The following is a 9,937-nucleotide window of genomic DNA, read 5'->3' as shown; positions in this document are numbered from 1 at the left end:
GCTGTTATCAAAGAGATATAAGGTAACCGCACTAGTGCTCGACATGCTAATGTCCAATAGATGACACCTTGCTGTCACCACCTCTATTGACAATGACTTAAGTTTCAAGATGACATGTACTGGGACCGTGTCGAGCACCAGTACGTTTACATTAAATATTTGTTATCTTATGTTTACTGGAATAAGAAGACGCAGCGTGGAAAGGCCCCAGACTATGGACCGACGATCTAGTTAAAGTCGGGGGAAACCGTTGGTTGAGGGCAGGGAATGACTGTTCGTTGTGGAGATCCTTGGAGCAGGCCTTTGTCCAGCAGTGGACGTCTTTCGGTTGAGATGATTATGATGACTGCAGGAGAGCCGCTATTTTTTGCTTACCACCTTTGGAGGGTCTACCGCCTTCTCTCCAAAATTGAAAGTATAAACTTGGCTTTGACACTCCACACTGATCCATATCAGTTCAAGAAAGAGGATTTGGAAGTGATGACCAAGGCGGTAGCTATATAATTGTAAACACGTGAAAATTTGACTGTTTTTGTGAGCTTTACAGCTTATGCTACTTAAGTTAATTATTTGAGGGCCGTCTGGAATAATACATATATAATTATCACCTTATACTGCCGGAAATGACTGACCGATGGAAGTATTTTATTTATACATATAAAATTAAATAAAATTACACGGTTGCCGGCTGGGAATTAGAACGTTCTTGAAACTACTTGCATAACGTCCCGTGGGTGCGTAGGTAACCCTAGACATAATTATATTAAAATTACTGAGGATTAAGTAGGAGTAGGGAATGCAATCTCGATCTCGCAATTTCAAGATCTCGCGAGATCTCGCACGAATTTTCGAGATTCAATCTCGTTGACAGGAGATCTCGATTTTAGCAATCTCGGTCGAGATCTTGATTAATATTTTCGAGATCTCGAACGAGATTGAAAGATTGATCCGTATGAATAACTTTGTTTTGAGTAATGTTTTTGACCTTAGGTTCATGTTGTTCAGGCAGTGCTATTGTATGCAGCCGGCGCGCTACAAGCACTGTGGCGCGCTCTGTGCGGAAAAATCGGACGAACTTAACGTACCCAGTCACAATTATTTATGATGTTTGCTCGGTTACCCTACATTTTTTTGTAAGTCGCTGAGTGCTTGTCAAAAATATCAACTGAGCATGTTACTGCCTCTGCTTACAATTTTGTAAAATTCAAAATAATTAATACCACTTTTTCATAATTACATACAAATTAGAGCTACATACATATTATTAGTTTTTTGTTAAAATAAAAGTACTTTTTTAATTAAACGTTGATTAATTTGAAGATCTACAAAATAAAACATGACGTAGGTACTCTAAATACATACGGAATTCTTAGAGATTTTTGCTCAAAATAACACATTTTTAATTACTTTGTCAAATCTCGATCTCGTCGAGATTAATCTCGATCTCGAAAGTGTGCCGGTCAAGATCTCGAAACACCCTATCTCGATTCAGATTTTTCGTGCGAGATCTCGAATCGCCAATCTTGTTGCGAGATTGCATTCCCTAAGTAGGACCCAGGCTGCACTAGACGCACATGTAACATGTATAGTTACTGTAACACATCTCTACGCCGATACCAATAAAGACCTGTTTGTTTATAGAGTTTGTGCGGAAAGAGAAGAGTCATGGAAAGTATGAGGCCCAATACATTGTACGGCTCTTCTCTTTCCGAACAGACACTAGAGTCAGACCAATAGTCTGCAGCGAATTTGATAGCCCACGCAGTGAAAGTGTTATTTAAACGTCAAACTTCTATGAAATTATGACGTATAAATAACACTTGCACTGCGTGGGCTATCAAATCCGCTTCAGACTTTTTTTGGTCCGATTCTAATATTTAGCTATTTTCGCTGCTGCTATGTGATGCCAACTGTACCTACATATATACTTAAGTAATCTAAAGTATGGCACAAGGTACCTAGGTATCTGGTTAACAGTGTAAATAATACATCTCATTTACTCGGACCTGATAAACCATGCAATGACGGTGACAAACAAGTAAGAACCGGCCAAGTGCGAGTCGGACTCGCGCACGTAGGGTTCCGTACCATAAACAGAAAACGGAAAAAAGATCATGTTTGTTGTACGAGTATGGGAGCCCCACTTAAATATATTTTTTATTTTGTTTTTAGCATGTGTTAGCGGCAACAGAAATAAGTACATCATGTGAAAATTTCAACTGTCTAGCTATCTATCACGGGTCATGAGTTACAGCCTCGTGACAGACAGACCGACGGACGGACAGACGGACAGTTTTTATTTTTACCCTTTGGGAACGGGACCCTAAAAACCATATTAGCTAGTGCTTTAATCAGTTGTTATTGTTAGGTATTTTGCAAAGAGGAAACCTCACCATTTAAGTATTTGCCTCGTATAGTTTATTATGTATGTTAGTTATGTACATTTATATACGTAATAAAATAACTAAGTGTAAGGGCAAAGTCGATGTTTAGGTCGAACCATAGTACTCTCATTCGATAGGTAATAACAACACTAGAGAAATAAGGATAGACATATGTAAAAACACTTAGGTTAGAAAGAGATAGCGCTATACGAATAAAGAACACTTCCAAGATGTCGTTGTTTCATTAAACTAGCCTTACATGGCGCTGCGTCAAATTAATTAAAAATAATGGTTTAAAGTTGTTAAAAACGTGAAATAAATGTAAATTAATAGACTTCATAGTGAAAGTCATGTAATAAAGTAAAAATAAGTATATAAACGTTAGTGAAAACACGGATGTAGCCGGATTGCGAATCCTACGTTAAAGGAACTAGCTCGCATCACGTTTCGTTGCGGTACCACGTTTCGGTACGCCGGCAAGTTTTCTCTTTTTTCAGCTTTCAGGTCAAAAGTAACTAAAATCATAAATAATGGAAGGAACAGAAGAAGAAGATTTTCAAACTGTTACGGTAGCACAGTTACGGGAAGAATTGACATTACGTTATTTGCCAGTAAGTGGCCTAAAACATGATTTAATCAAAAGAATTATCGACGACAACAAAGCTAAAATACAGGATGGTACAATGGAAGCATTGAAGCAAGAAAAGGTACGTCGTACATCTCAAATTTTGGAAATGGAGTCTATGAGACAGCAAATTCGGGAACTACAAGCAAGTCGAGCACAGGTAGTAAACGAAGGTATGTCCACGGAAGGTACGAATGCGACCTTAACCGAAGTTTTAACTCAATTGGCACAGACTCAAGAAATAATTGCACAAAAAATGTCTCCTACTTTTCAAGTCTTTTCAACCAGTGACACTAGTAACGCTATTCCCCTTTTCGGTGGTAATCGCACTGAAAATGCAACTGAATGGGTTAGGCAAGTAGAACGTATAGCCGCACTAGCTAGTTGGTCAGATAACTTGACAATGGTAAACGCATCCATGCGATTAAGAGGCCCAGCTTATAATTGGAATACTGTTTGTGGAAAAAAAATAGAATCATGGTCAGAATGGAAAAAGCAACTCGTAGATAGGTTTAAAATAAGAATGTCATTTGCCGAATTCATACAATACCAAAGTAAAAGGATACTTCGCTCGAATGAAACCATTACTGAGTACATTTATGTCAAAAATGCGATGCTTGAAAAGTCACCTAGTTTAATTCCAGAGCCCGATCGAGTATCTCTGATACTGGAAGGAATCCAAGACATGCGGTGGTCAACGCCTTTGGCAACCCATTGCTGTAAGAATGTGGAGGAGCTCATCAATCATGCAACAGCAATTGACAACATCAGGAAGGTACAGCGTAAGATGACCGAGCAGCAAGAATCAGTAAGTAAACAAACATTTGACAAATCAAAAAGCAATTTCATACCGAAATATAACCCCAGTGTAGACAAAATTGATGAAGTAACTTGTTTCCGATGCAAAAAGAAAGGCCATGTTTCATACAATTGTGAAATGCAGTCACAGCAATCCAATGTACAGTCACCCAAGGAAAAAGTAGCTACAAAACCATACTCTAATCAATTGAATAACCCAAGCACATCGACAGGTATTAAAAATAATCAAAATAAAGAAAAACAAGTTAATTGCATACAGTTTGATGAACCAAGTGTAACATTAATACCAATTATACTTAACAGCAACATACAACTGTCAGCACTCCCAGATTCAGGATCGGTGGTAACCATGGTGGATAAGAAGCTACTCCCAAGTGACCTGCAAGTGTACCCATGGCAGAAAGGCTCATACAAGGTAGCAGGGAGCATGATCACACCCGTTGGATGGATTACAGCGAGGTTACAGGTGGGAAAAATTGACTATATTATGCCTCAGATAGCAATCAGTGAAAACTTACCAGTAGATATGATAATAGGAAAAGATTGGCAAAATGCGGTATATGCAAGAATTATACATGAACCAGATGGCAAAGTATGTATCATTACGCCTACGCATACAGAGTATTTTGACAATTTGACACAGGATAATACCTTAACTGCATGTTGTATGAAACCCATAAGCACTAGTAAACAGGAAATTTTAATTACACAAGATGACCAAGAAAAAGTTGCAAATTTAGTTGACAAGTATTCAGATATTTTTAAAAGTGACAAGAATGACATAGGAGAATTTCAGGATGTAGAACTAGAAATAAAGTTAAAACATAACATTCCCATTAAATGTAAACCGTATATACTGCCACAACCAGAACGAGAATTTCTAAGAAAAACAATAGATGAATGGATTGAGCAAAAGATATGTAGACATTCAGATTCCCCATATGCTGCACCAATGTTTGTTGTAGAACAGCCATTTCATAGTACAACCCCTTTCAGACCAGTTGTAGATTATTCAAAGACTATAAACCCTATTACAGAAAACAATGTTCAACCTATAGACCGAATGGATGACATAATAAATGTAATATCTCAGTTTGTATACAAATTTAAACTTGACATTTACCATGCATATCACAATATTAGAATTAAAGAAGAAGATATTTATAAGACAGCGGTAATAACACAGGATCATCATGTAGAATTCATGCGAGTCATGTTTGGCATGGTCGGAGGACCATCGATTATGTCAAAAGTAATCAATTTAACATATGGACACTTATATGATCAAGGAGTACGCTTGTATTATGATGACATTTCAGGAGGAGCACATAATATTGAACAATTATTGTCAGTTTTGGAACAGGTATTTATTGCAACACAGAAAAAAAAATTGAAGTTAAACAAAGAAAAGTGTGTATTTTTAGCAACAGAACTACCACTATTTGGAAAAATAATTGGTCACAATGAAGAAAAACCAGATCCACAAAGAACAGCTGCAGTGAGTAGATACGAAACTTTGACATCAATTTCTGAAATTCGATCATTTTTAGGTTTCACAAATACATTTAGAAAATACATACAAAATTATGCATCTATTGTAAAACCACTAACAGATATGTTGAAACGAAACGCAAATTTGCCCATAGAAAAAAAACAAGAGTTTAAAAAGAAACAAGTGACTTTGACAGAAACACAACAAAACGCATTTCAATCAGTAAAAACATTAATAACGTCGTCACCAATATTAGCATATTTTCGCCAAGACGCAGAAGAAACCATAGTAGAAACTGACAGCTCATACAGTGGAATAGGATCGTGTTTGCTTCAGGTTCAAAATGGACAGAAAAAAGTGATTGAGTATGCCAGCAGATCATTGAAGGATACAGAAACAAGATATCACATCAATGAACTCGAGGTAACGGCAGTTCATTGGGCTATTACACAAAAATTTAGAGTTTACTTGCTTGGCACAAAGTTTACACTTATCACGGACAGTTACACGACAGCGTACGTTATAAATAAATCAAAAATGAACAGAAAATTCGCCAGATATGTTGTAGATTTAGCTCCATTTGATTTCATACCAGTGCACAGACCCGGCAAACAAAATTGTATCGCAGATCATTTGTCAAGATATCCCTTAGAAGATTTATGTATGATGATAGTCACAAGTAATGAAGAAAAATTAAAACAAGCTCAGAATAAGGACAATTTCATTAAATTAATATGTACAAAATTAAATCAAGACCCAACAACACACCATTTGCAACAAATTAGACAACAATATAAAATAGAAAACGGTATTCTCATACATGTCAATGAACAAGAGCTTTACAATAAAGAGAAAATTGTAGTACCACAAAGTTTAAGATCTTCAATATTAAAGTTAGCACACGATGACAGTGGACACATGGACATGAAATCAACATTGGCACGCATCAAGCAAAAATATTGGTGGAAATCAATGCACAAGGACGTTAAAGCTTACACAAATGCCTGCATTGTTTGTGCAAGTACCAATCGAAGAACAAAATTGGCTTATGGATTAATGGGTACAAGACCGATACCACACACACCCATGGAGGTAATATCAGCTGACCATATAGTAGCATTGCCACAGACCACTTCCGGCAACATATACATGTTGGTACATATAGACCATGCTACTAGGTACATAATGGCTAAGCCCACAAGCTCGTTGTCAGCAAGTGATGTCATAGACACAATAGAAAAGGATATTATTTACGTATATGGTCCACCATTGACATACATTTCAGACAAAGCCCCATGTTTTATGAGTCAATCAACTCAACGTTTCTTCACGAAATATGGAATACAACATCTGCCCACAACACCATACACGGCTCAGAGCAACGGATTAATTGAAAGAGCAAATGCCACGATTATTGCAACTCTGACTAATATGGCATTGGAAAATAGTACAGAGTGGGACAAGTTATTGCCTAATACTTTATTAGCAATAAATACTTCAAGACAGAAGACAACAGAATATTCCCCATTTTATTTATTACACGGATATCATCCTAGAATACCACCCAATGAAATTCACATAGGAACTATTCAAGAAAATATGGACCGGACACATCAGTTAGATTTATTATCCGAAGCAAGAACCATAGCAAACAAAAAAATAGAAGAGCAACATTGTAGAAATAAAATCAGATTTGACCTCAGAAAATTAGAACATAACTTCAAGGAAGGTGAATATGTATTATATGCATGGCCCCAACCACAAGATCATAAGTTGACTCCAAAATACAAGGGACCATACAAAATAGTAAAGAAAGTAGGATCAGTATGCTATGAGATACAGAATGTCAGACAACCCACAAAGAAGAAGATAGTCCATGTACAGTTTTTGAAACCCTTAACACCACCTCCCTCTTTAGATTCTTTTTCAGCTTTTTCAGATACACAAAACGATGACCATATTAATAGTGACCAGTACAAGGATGATGACAGCGATGATGTAAACTCCCATAATGACCAGATACCGGAGGATCATCAGACCACGGACGTGACCCATACCCTGGAGTGTGATGGAACCAGTCATACAGGAGGACGAAGACAGTATGTAACCAACAGAGGACGCATCACTGAGAAACCATACAAGTATGATATTTAACCGGATTTGACAATATAAATATATGTATTTCTTTTATATTCCATGATAGTATACAATCTATGTACCTACCTAAGAGTCTTAGATATCAATTTTGTTTTCCAATATATAGTAATTTCAGTAATATTTTGCATAATTAATTTAAAAGTAAACAGTAAAGTAATTACATAATAATTTCTTTTTACCGTAACTCAGTTTAAAGTGTGGAAAAAAAAAGTAAAGGAATGGAAAGTCAGTTTGCGAAGCGCCAGAATGTGTAAATAAAAAGAATTTGCTATAAATATGTACATATCTAGCTTTAAGTGTATATAGGCGTGTATAGTAGGGTAAAGACTGTAGTATTGTGCGTACAGAGAGGAATAAAAAAAAAAACAAACAAATTTGTGTATAATGTTATATTGCATGCTTTGTAAATAATTACTTAACTTAATGAACTTAACCTAATAAACTTAACCTAGTGCCGAATAAAATAAGAAAATTTGTAAATAGTGACTGAGATGTATTTGTAAATAATTATTAGAAAAAGGACACCCACTCCAAAACCATTTGTATAGTAAATGTTAATGAACTATTGCATGATATGTAGTGTAATTTATTTAGATATTAGTTTATATAACGAGTCTAACATAAGACATTAATTCATTTGGTAAATTGCTGTAGATAGGTCGCTTCAAAAAAAAAACATTAGATTTAAAAACAAAAAAACATTTAAAAAAGAAGAAAAGTTACAAAAAAAGATGTGCTGTATATATATATTGCTTATAATAGTTAAGTTTTGACAAATTAAGGTCAGAGAGAAATAAAAATGTTTGGAAATGTATGAAACAAATTTAATATATAGTAATGATGATTTCAACAAAGAAGTGTAACAATAAAGTAAAATAACATGATTCTCACTTATAAGTTTATAACAGTTGTAATTTCAAGTTTGACAATATTAAAGTTTCAGTAATTTAGAGTTGTATAACGTTGTTAATAATGTATAAGTAGTTTCAGTTTCAGGCCCGCCCAAATTAAATGGAAATAAATTAACATATGTAATAATAAATTGTTTTTCTAAATTTAAAGTTATAGTTTTGAAATAATGGCATGTAAGGGTAAGATAAATGTGAAATTTAAAATTAAAACAATAAATAAATAAATAAATAAATAAATAAATAAATAAATAAATAATAAATAAATATTATAGGACATTTTTTTTTTACACAAATTGACTAAGCCCCACGGTAAGCTCAAGAAGGCTTGTGTTGTGGGTACTCAGACAACGATATATATAATATATAAATACTTAAATACATAGAAAACAACCATGACTCAGGAACAAATATCTATATCATCATACAAATAAATGCCCTTACCAGGATTCGAACCCGGGACCATCGGCTTCATAGGCAGGGTCACTACCCACTAGGCCAGAGTGGTCGTCAATACAAATATTCTTTTCAATTTAAATTTCAAAGGGCATGTAAGGGCAAAGTCGATGTTTAGGTCGAACCATAGTACTCTCATTCGATAGGTAATAACAACACTAGAGAAATAAGGATAGACATATGTAAAAACACTTAGGTTAGAAAGAGATAGCGCTATACGAATAAAGAACACTTCCAAGATGTCGTTGTTTCATTAAACTAGCCTTACAAATCCGCTTAAAGTACTTTTTTAATTAAACGTTGATTAATTTGAAGATCTTCAAAATAAAACATGACGTAGGTACTCTAAATACATACGGAATTCTTAGAGATTTTTGCTCAAAATAACACATTTTTAATTACTTTGTCAAATCTCGATCTCGTCGAGATTAATCTCGATCTCGAAAGTGTGCCGGTCGAGATCTCGAAACACCCTATCTCGATTCAGATTTTTCGTGCGAGATCTCGAATCGCCAATCTTGTTGCGAGATTGCATTCCCTAAGTAGGACCCAGGCTGCACTAGACGCACATGTAACATGTATAGTTACTGTAACACATCTCTACGCCGATACCAATAAAGACCTGTTTGTTTATAGAGTTTGTGCGGAAAGAGAAGAGTCATGGAAAGTATGAGGCCCAATACATTGTACGGCTCTTCTCTTTCCGAACAGACACTAGAGTCAGACCAATAGTCTGCAGCGAATTTGATAGCCCACGCAGTGAAAGTGTTATTTAAACGTCAAACTTCTATGAAATTATGACGTATAAATAACACTTGCACTGCGTGGGCTATCAAATCCGCTTCAGACTTTTTTTGGTCCGATTCTAATATTTAGCTATTTTCGCTGCTGCTATGTGATGCCAACTGTACCTACATATATACTTAAGTAATCTAAAGTATGGCACAAGGTACCTAGGTATCTGGTTAACAGTGTAAATAATACATCTCATTTACTCGGACCTGATAAACCATGCAATGACGGTGACAAACAAGTAAGAACCGGCCAAGTGCGAGTCGGACTCGCGCACGTAGGGTTCCGTACCATAAACAGAAAA

This window comes from Cydia fagiglandana, chromosome 7 (assembly GCF_963556715.1).
Source record: "Cydia fagiglandana chromosome 7, ilCydFagi1.1, whole genome shotgun sequence".
In the NCBI taxonomy this organism is placed as follows: Eukaryota; Metazoa; Arthropoda; class Insecta; order Lepidoptera; family Tortricidae; genus Cydia; species Cydia fagiglandana.
The sequence above is the reverse complement of the archived record's forward strand: the minus strand, read 5'-3'. Positions refer to the sequence as shown.